Below are 10,576 nucleotides of genomic sequence, written 5' to 3' on the forward strand. Positions count from 1 at the left end.
TTTTTCCTTGGAATGTGAATAAATGAACTGGCCAGTGTCCATATTGAGTCCTGACTCTTTTGGATGAAACAATGTGACTTGTTAGCTCCTCGTCAATACATCGTTTCTAACTTATTCACAAGCGACCAAAGAGTTGAGGAAATAACAGCTAGAAGGGTAAAATGGTAATTTTGTAAATCCCGACTAGCTGATGCTATTCATGAAGGGTAAACATAGATAATATTCAATGGATCTACTCATCACAATTAGGTTGAATCCTTGAGTAGAAAATTCATTTAAACCGAGAGATTCTCAGTGTCAACTCTTTAGTGGAGTCAGTTGACTTTAAGCTAAACTTGAAAAAAGTTTGTGAACTTTTGAGTCCAAGTATTTTAGCTAAAGCTTTGTTCATTTGGATCCATGAGGTTACTGTCACAAATCATATCGAGTAGGAATAGTTAAACTAGAAGCTAAGTCAAAACAAGAACGAGACAAGTTTTACGAAAATTGTTTAAAGGGTATTTTTGTCTTATTGGACATAGGACGAAATGAATGTCAATAAATTTTTTTTTTGACATTTTCATATGATGAAAAATGAAATTTAAATCACACGGCCAACTTAAAGAATTTGGGCCTTGAGGATTTATTTCATTTCACGGAATTTTATGTGAAAATTCTTAATGGGCTTTTCTTATATTGTCATGAACAAATAAAGAAACATCTAGAAGCATGTTCTAGACTCAAAATTTCGTTCATACCGTAGAGAGAAAGAGGAAATTATTTTTTGCATTGATGTATTAAGATACTTGCCAAAAGAAAAATAGGAAACAAATTTCCTCTAGAAGGAAAGCTAATTTTCGGCCAATTAAGGAGGAAACAAATGAGTAAACAAACCCAAGGTGTCATGACTACCATCTTGGACGTGCAACATAATGGGAAAAGAGGAAATAAACATTTTCTCATGAATATGTGATATTCTATAGAAAAGAGGAAACTAGCTTTTGAAGTTAATCCTCCTCCTATAAATACCCCACCTCATTCTCATTGTTTCTCATCCCACATAAGTTAGAGATTGAGATATTCTCTCTCTAGACCTTGTGGCCGCCCCTCTCTTTCTCTCTCTAGTTATTTTTCGTTCTTTTTTTGGCACCTAGGTCCACACTTGACCTAGTGTTTTAGCTCTTCGACTTTGAGACTTGTTCTTGAGTCGTCGTGTTTAAAAGTGCCCACACACTAATTCCTTTCTTTCTCAAATGATTTTAGTGATATAAACTTTCGTGGTTGCTCGAGTTCTCGAGGAAAGAAAATTTTTAAATTCCGCCGCTTGCTTGAAGCGTTAAAATTTTTCTTAACCCTAGATCAATTCCAACAGCAGGTGACTCCTCCCGAACAGGGAGTTACTCTGACAACCGGTCTCGATGTGGTCACTATGATCCACAATCTTCGAAATGAGGTACGAGATCTTCGGGAATACGGAATAGGCGGAAGTGCCTTTGGAGTCGTTGAGGAGAATTCCTCGCCTTTCACGGCTCAGATATTGGTGGAGGTTTGTACAGGAAATTTCAAACTCCCGAACCTCGCTCCCTATGATGGAAATGCGGATCCTGCTTACCACATCTAGCACTATGAAACCTGGATGACGACGTAGGGTGTCTCTCCCAGTGCCATGTGCCAAGCCTTTAGTCTTACCCTCGCCGGACCCGGTTTCGAGTGGTTCAAGAACTTAAGGTCGGGAAGCATCCACTTGTTCAAAGACCTGAAGGACATGTTCCTACCATGGTTCGCCACATCTATTGTCCAAAAGAAGACCAAGATGTACCTGTGGTCAATCAGGCAAGAGAGTGGCGAGTCTCTTAGGCGATACCTCGCCCGATTCACCGAAGAGTTGAACAAGGTCGACCGCTTTGACGACGGTGACGCAATTGCCGCTATCATTGAAGGCTTGCGCACAAGTGACTTCCTCAAGTCGGTCGTTGGTCGTGTCCCTTCTACCATGGCCGAGTTGATGACTCGAGCTAAGACCTTCATGGGAATCGAAGATTACCTCGACGGTCGCAAGAGCAACAATCAAAGCTCTCCACGTCGAGACGAACCTAGCCACGAACAAGGTGAATCTCGTAAAAGACGAAATAAGGGGAATCAGGTTTCCAATAGCCAACCCCCTGCACCCCAGAAGCCGCGACTTGCGGAAGAATTTAAAGGATATTCGTCGTTCACAACGTTGAACACGACGCCGGAACGGATCCTTGCTTTGGTACGTGACAAGTTCACTCCCCCGGCTCCAATGAAAAAAGATCCAGCGACTTGCGATCGATCCAGATATTGTGAGTTCCATCAGGAATACGGTCACTTGACCTCCGAATGCTACAATCTTAAAAGGCAAATCGAGGCTTTGATCGAACGGGGTGAACTGAAAGAGTTCATGTTACGTATGATAAGCGCTGCGGGCCCCACCACGAATAGACCACAGTCTGGCAAGGGAGGAGGAACATCCGCTACTGCCGACCGAACCGCGGGTACTGCCAACGCCGATCCGCAGCTCCACGTTGTGACTACCATATTGATAGGTCCACAAGATGGAGATTCAGCCCGACAACGGAAAAAATTCCTTAGGGCCGTGGCTCAGGAAGACGCTGCTATGCACGTCAACTTTACGTACGAGGAACCTCCGTTCGTGCCACACGAGACGATGTATTTCACCAACGAAGAGGCCAAGCGAGTTGTGCATCCGCACAATGACGCGATAGTACTCAAAGCCCAAGTGGCTAATAACTTGGTAAAAAGGGTTCTCATCGACAACGGCAGCGCTGCCGACATAATTTTCAAGTCCACCCTAGAGCGCATGAAGCTCGGGGTGCTACACCCGACTCCAACCCAAAGGCCCTTGTTTGGGTTCACTGGGGAAAGAGTCATGACCTAAGGCATCATCGATCTACCAGTCACCTTCGGGACCCCCGGAGGCATTGAAGTCGTTCACATGGTCCCATTCCTAGTGGTTGATTAGAAGTCGCCCTACAACTTAATCATCGGGCGATCCACGCTGAACCGGCTGAGGGCTATTATTTCCACGTATCACCTATTGGTGAAATTCTCCACTGAAGAGGGAATTCGTATCATTGCTGGAGACCAATCCCAGGCCAGGATATGCTACGTGCAAGGAGTCGATGGCAAGTCCGCGGGAAAAATGGTCAACACAATCTTCCAACTGGAAGACGATTACCCATGCGACCTAAGGAACGCAAGGAAGTTCAGAGAACTTGACCCCTGGGACGAAGTCGAGAGACTCAAAGTGGAAACCTCCGATGATCTTATGCCGGTCATGCTAGACGAATCTAAAACCTGACCAGGTTGTAAAGATCGGCACCCGACTTCCACTCGCCATCAAGACTCAGCTCACTGCCTTCCTCCGGGAATTCAAGGATGTGTTTGCATGGACTCATGCGGACATGCCCAAAATTGATCCCGAGATAATAGTGCACTGATTAAACGACGACCAAAGGGTCGCCGAGAAAGTGCAGGCTAGACGAATGTTCAATCCCGAGCGATACCTGACTATAAATGAAGTGGTCGAGAAACTTCTCACCGCAAACTTCATCCGAGAGGCTAAGTACCCCAAGTGGGTCGCCAACGTGGTAATGGTGAAAAAACCTAATGGGAAGTGGCGTATTTGCATAGATTACAAAGATCTTAACAAAGTCTGCCCTAAGGATTGCTTCCCACTCCCGCGCATTGAATAATTGGTCTACGCCACGGCTGGCCATGAACTCCTCAACTCCATGGATGCCTATTCGGGTTATAACCAGATTCGAATGCATGAGCCCGATCAAATTAAGACAACCTTTGTCACCGATCGAGGTCTCTACTGTTATAAGATCATGCCTTTTGGTCTTAAAAATGTGGGAGCAACATACCAACGTTTGGTTAGTCGTAACTTCGCCAATCAAATCCGCAAGACCATGGAAGTGTACATGGACGACATGCTCGTTAAAAGCCTACTGGCAACCAATCACGTACACGACCTAAGGGAGATGTTTACAATCCTCCGCCGGTATAAAATGAAACTCAACCCCAACAAGTGCGTGTTTGGGGTTGAATCCGGAAAATTCCTTGGATACATCGTCAGCTGACAAGAAATAGAGGCGAATCCCGAAAAGATCAAGGCACTCCTCAAGATGAAGTCTCCATGGCGAGTCAAAGAGGTGCAGAACCTGACCGGTCGGATTGCTGCTCTGACGCGCTTCGTGTCAAAAGCCACCGACAAGTGTCAATCGTTCTTCAAAGCTCTGAAGAAGACGGACGGCTTTGAATGGACCAACGAATGCGAAAAAGCCTTTCAAGAAATGAAGGCTTACTTTGGGTCCCCGCTAGTTCTCTCCAAGCTGAAAGAGGGCAAGATGCTATACGTATATCTCGCCGTCTCTGAAAGAGTTGTAAGCACTGTTCTTGTCCGCGAAGAAGATAGGGTCCAATGGCCGATCTACTACGTGAGCAAAGCCTTACTCGACGCGAAAACGCGCTACGCCGAGATAGAGAAACTCTCTCTGGCTCTCGTGATGGCAGCCAAAATGCTACGTCCGTATTTCCAAGCTCACCCCATCGCGGTGCGAACTGAGCATCTGGTCGGTAAAGTTCATCAAAAGGGAACATCGACTCGCATGGAGATCTGGTCCCAAGAGTTGAGCGAGTACGAGATTGAATTCCACCCTAGAGCGGCTATAAAGGGTTAGGCCTTAGCCGACTTTGTGGTAGAATTCTCCTACACTCCCGATGTGGGAAGAGCAGAAAATGGCTTAACCGATAACTCAATGACGCGGAAAAGAAAGGTTGACCCAACGGGTCCCATCTGGGAGTTATACGTAGACGGAGCATCTAATGCTAGGGGGGGCTGGCGCCGGAATCATTTTGACTAACCCTGACGGGGAAAAGTTGCGATACGCCCTCCACTACGGCTTCCATATCTATGAGAACTTCACAAAGTTACTCATGACATTCTCACAACTTAGTATTTCACCAATAGGCCTTGTTCGGAATCACATAGTGAGTCCGAACTCTGACTTTCTCAAATGAGAATACGTAAGGTGTGAACTGACATGTCTCATTTCAGGATTAAGGTAAGCACGATGCAATTCATACGTAGTGACTTCGAGACATAAGAGGTTGAATGGTTTGTTCTTATTTTGTCTCTAGAAGTGCACTGGTCAATCACTACTACAAATTAACATATTAGGTGCGACATGTCGCACCTAAATGTCGCACCTAAGCACATATTAGGTGCGACATGTCGCACCAGATAATCCTCCAAGCGACTAAAAATTTCGCTGATGATTAGTGCTATCCGGTGCGACTTTGTCGCACCCAATATGATAATGTCGCACCTGATACTATTGGGTGCGACATTTGTCGCACCTAATGGGTTTAAAAATTTAAAACGGTTAGAAATTCCCCCCGAATATTTTTGGTTCTGGAATTTCACATTAGGTGCAACATTGTCGCACCTAATAGTCATATTAGGTGCGACACTTATGACTATTAGGTGCGACACTGTCGCACCTAATAGTTTTAGGGTATTTTAAATACCCGAGCGTCTTCTTCTTCGCCCAAACCGCCTCTCTCTCTCTCTAACTCTCTCTCTCTCTCTCCGACGCTCGTTCTTCTTCCTCCGCCGTGACCTCCCCGCCACCGTGACCCCTTCGTCGTCCTCCTCCAAGGTACGTCTCTCTCTCTCTCTCTCTCTCTCTCTCTATCTATCTATCTCTCTCTCTTATTTTCTGTCTCTCCGACTTGCAGGTCGTCCCCCGCGCCGCCCGTGACCACCTCGGCTCAGCCCGGTCGTCCCCCGCTGCCCGTGACCTCGCCGCGCCGCCCGTGACCTCCCCGCCGCCCGTGCGCCTATCTGCCGCCGTGACCTCCCCGGCACCGTGACGTACGTCTCTCTCTCTCTCTCTCTTATTTCTGTCTTTCTCCGACCTACAGGTCGTCCCCCGCCGCCCGTGAGCATCCCTCGACTCAGCCCGGTCCTCCCCCCGTACCCGCTGCCACCCTAATAGCCCTCGGCCCACCCGCTGCCGCCCAAATAGCCCCGGCCTCGCGTTTAGCTCGTCGCCTCGTCGTCGCCTCGGAAAAGGTTAGATTAGAAATGGATTGAAATTATGTGTTTGAAGTGGATAAATGTTTAGTTAATTAGTAATTTTGAAATGGATTGAAATTAATTAGTAATATATATGAAAATAGTAATATGTTTAGTTAATTAATTAATTAGTATTGAAATTGAATTTGAAATGGATATATGTTTAGTTAATTAATTAATTAGTATTGAAATTGAATTTGAAATGGATATATGTTTAAATTAGAATATTGAGTTAAATGGTTGAAATTAAAATGAATAAATGTTGAAATTGGAATGTTGAGTTAAATTGTTATATGTTGAAATTAGAAAGTTGAATTGGAATATTGAAATGGATATTCGTATGTTAATTAGTTAATTAGTATCATATGTAGTTAGATTAATTACTAATATATTTTAAAATGATTAGTAACATGTTACATTTAATGTAATTATTGAAAATTTATTGCGACCGAGCCACATAGGCTCGGTTTAGTATTTAGTATGTTAATAGGATAGACCTGGTTGGTTATATATGTGTTTTTTTTTAAATTGCAGATTTTGGTTAGTCAATATTTTAGGGGAAACTCTGCCGAATTTTCGGTAGAATAATAACTATATGTAATATAACGAATTCTAACCATTTTTTCAAATTAATATATATTTTTCACAATTTCTCTTTCACTCTCACTAATTCGATCTCGAATCTTTCAAATGTTAACGAGTCACTCTCAATTTCCTAACAATTCATCACTCTCAATTTCATAACAATTCACTTTAAATTTCAAATATTCACTCTCAATTTTACCTCTCAGTTTTACCTCTCAATGTCAATAATTCACTCTTACAAAATGAATTCTAACGATTCATTTTTATCTCCCAATTTCCCGTCTCATTCAGAAGAATGTCAAATCCAAGTAGGGACTGGATTACCGAGAACAATCGGTTGAGTTTGCAATATAAAACAGGGGTTAACGAGTTTATCCGCGTTGCAAGCAAACTCTCGAACGAAAACGGTCATTATCGTTGTCCTTGTAAGTCTTGCAATAACGTGAGATGTCTGGACATCGGGGTCGTAAAGAATCACCTTTTGAACAAGGGGTTTACCCCGGGATACACCGAATGGTATCATCACGGCGAACGTCGAATGGTAGAAGATGCCATCGAGACTAACCAAAGAGGAGTCGGTGGATTGCACGATGATCTCCATGATATAATGGATCACGAGGACTTCGACGATTTTACGGATCCGACTCCGAGTGAAGTGCGTGCAGATGAGCAAGTGGAAGATTTGTTCGCTGAGTTCGAAGCAGAATTGTACCCTAGGTGCAAAGAGTTTTCGTCTTTGTCGTTCTTGGTTTCGTTGATGCACATCAAAGTCACGAACCATTGGACGAACAAGTCGTTTACAGAATTGTTGCAGCTCTTGAGGAAGTCTCACCCAATTGGTAACCGAATTCCGGAAAAACACTACGAGGCAAAGGCGAAGCTGAAGCGTTTCGGCATGGGATACGATATGATCGACGCGTGCATCAACAATTGTGTGTTATTTCGAAAAGATCTCGAGAAAGCTGAAGTGTGCCCAATTTGCAATGAGAGCAGATGGAAGCCAACCGGGAAGAATGTATCACAAAAGATATTACGATACTTTCCCTTGAAAGATCGATTGAAGCGATTGTACGCTTCTCGACACACGTCGCTTGAGATGCAATGGCATGAACGAGATCGCGTCAAAGAAGAAGGCGTTTTGCGACATCCTGCAGATGGTTCGACGTGGAAGAATCTAGATGAGAGATACCCAAATTTTGCTGCAGAGCCTCGTAACGTACGTCTGGGACTAGCTTCTGATGGGTTCAACCCGTTTGGGGAAATGAGTCTAGCGTATAGTATGTGGCCCGTGGTACTAACTGCGTACAACTTGCCACCTTGGTTGTGCATGAAAAAAGATTACTTGCTGCTAACGCTTTTGATACCTGGACCGAGCTCACCTGGAAAAGACATGGACGTGTTTTTAGAACCACTAGTTGAAGAGCTGAAAGAATTGTGGGATAATGGATTCCAAGTGCAAGACGGGGCGAACGATGAAGTGTTTCGGTTGCGTGCCGCGCTTCTATGGACGATAAACGACTTTCCGGCTCGATCGTATTTGTCGGGATGGAGTGGCCAAGGGTATCTTGCTTGCCCTACATGCAACATTGAGACGCCATCTATGAAAATTAGGAACATGATTGTCTACTATGACCATCATCGATTCTTGCCTACGCCTCACCGATTGAGGAAAAGCACTGATCACTACGTAAATCGTCACGAGAAGCGCCTGAAACCTGTCAAGTTGACTGCGCAAGACATACTCGATCAGTTGACTAGTGTGTCTTCCACGACAACCGGCAAGAATATCGATAAACGAAAACGTGCTGAGTGCGAATTGAATTGGACCAAAAAGAGCATCTTCTATAAGTTGTCTTACTGGTCAGAATTGGAGTTGAAGCACAACATGGACGTCATGCATATAGAGAAGAACGTGTGCGAGAATCTTCTTGGGACGATGCTCAGCTTGGAAAAGAAGAACTACGATACGGAGAAGTCGAGATTTGACTTGATGGACTTGAAAATCAAGTATTCTCTGCACTTGAGACAACAAAGGAATGGGTGGTACAAACCGCCAGCAGCGTACACGTTAACGTTTGAGCAGAGACACCGGTTTACCGAGTTCCTCCAATCTGTTAAATTCCCAGACGGGCTCGCTGGAAATTTGAAGAAAAATGTAACTGCTGACGGGAAGCTCACAGGTTTGAAGTCGCACGATTGTCACGTGATCATGCAGAGGCTGTTGGCTGATGGTATTCGCCCTTTTGTGCCAAAACCGATACAAGAGACGATCTCAGAGCTCTGCAACTTTTTCAAGTTGATCAGTTCTAGAACCCTGAGAGTGGACGATCTCGAAAAAGCGCAAGATTCAATCATTGAGATATTGTGTAAGCTTGAGATGATATTTTCGCCAGCTTTTTTCACAATCATGGTTCATGTGGCAATTCATCTACCAGATGAAGCGTTGTGTGGCAGTCCGGTGCATATGCGATGGATGTACCCAATTGAGAGATACCTTGGAACGTTAAAACAATTTATCAGAAATAGAGCTAGACCCGAAGGCTCCATTGCGGAAGCGTACATTGTAGAAGAGGCATTGACATTTGTTGCAAGGTATCTCGAAGATAAGAAAACTGTCGACGAAGTTCAAGTGCGGGAACTTAGTGTTTTCCGATCTGAAAACTGTGTGCCTTACGGGATGATGAAGCCGATAGTTTTAGACGACGACCAAAAAGAGAAGGCGGAGTGGTACATTTTTACCAATTGTCCAAAAATCGATCCGTATTTGATGTAAGGGAATCTTTCATTTAAATATGTATATAATATAGCTCATTGATTTACATCTAATTACGTAATATTAACAGTGAGCATTTGGAACTTATACAAAATAACTCTGAAGCGGGAACTGCAGATTCTGATCTCGAAGCAATGCACAGAAAAGAATTCAAAATTTGGTTTGCGAAAAAGGTAAACTGAAAGGATTCATTTGCTGAAAGCATATTAAAATTGCTACAAAAATTGCTAATGACATCATCTTAATTTGCATATTCCAGATTTATGACATGAAAGTTAGTGGTTCCGACGTGTCTGAAGAACTTTACGCATTGTCTACGGGATCTATGCAAATTGCTCATCAGTATCCGAGTTTCTTTGTGAATGGCGTGAAGTTCATCACTCGTCGTCGTGATAACCAACGAATCACCCAGAATAGCGGTGTTTGTGTGCCCCTGAACGACTTCAACTTTTACGGTCGAATGGAAGACGTAATCGTGCTGAACTATACACATAACTGTCGTGTCGTACTGTTCAAATGCATATGGTATGGTGACAAGTACAATGCAGGACGTATAGTGCACGTTGATAAGATCACCGGAGTAACGAGTTCGTATACCGCCAAAGAGTGGTTTACAGAAGAGCCGTTTATACTCGCTACTCAAGCGAAGCAAGTGTTTTACATCCAAGATCTCAGTAAGGGTCGCGAATGGAAAATCGTTCAAGAATGCAATCAACGTGGGATATGGGACATTCCTGAAGTAGATCCGACCACTTCAGCATCGATTCCATTGACAATAGAATTGTCGAATATCGACCGTCTTAATCATCGACACGAAACTGCTACGGCCGAGCTTGTTACTGTCGTTGAAGATGATGAAGAAGTGGATGAAGAAGATGAGGCGCTTGCCGTTTTTGAGGGAGACGATGTTGATGTCGATACTAACATTACATCGAGTGTCAATGATGAATGACTAACACCATGTAATAACCGTAGTCGTCGAATACTAATTACATAGTTATTAAAAATACTAACTACAATTCATTTTGCAGGATCTCTACTTCAGGTCAGGACCCATCAGGAGGAGAGCGTGACCGCCGCAGATGCCGAGGAAGAAGCGGGGACCAACGACT

This window comes from Urtica dioica, chromosome 4, assembly GCF_054948205.1.
Source record: "Urtica dioica subsp. dioica isolate 48M chromosome 4, U.dioica_male_clone48M_v1_H2, whole genome shotgun sequence".
Lineage (NCBI taxonomy): Eukaryota > Viridiplantae > Streptophyta > Magnoliopsida > Rosales > Urticaceae > Urtica > Urtica dioica.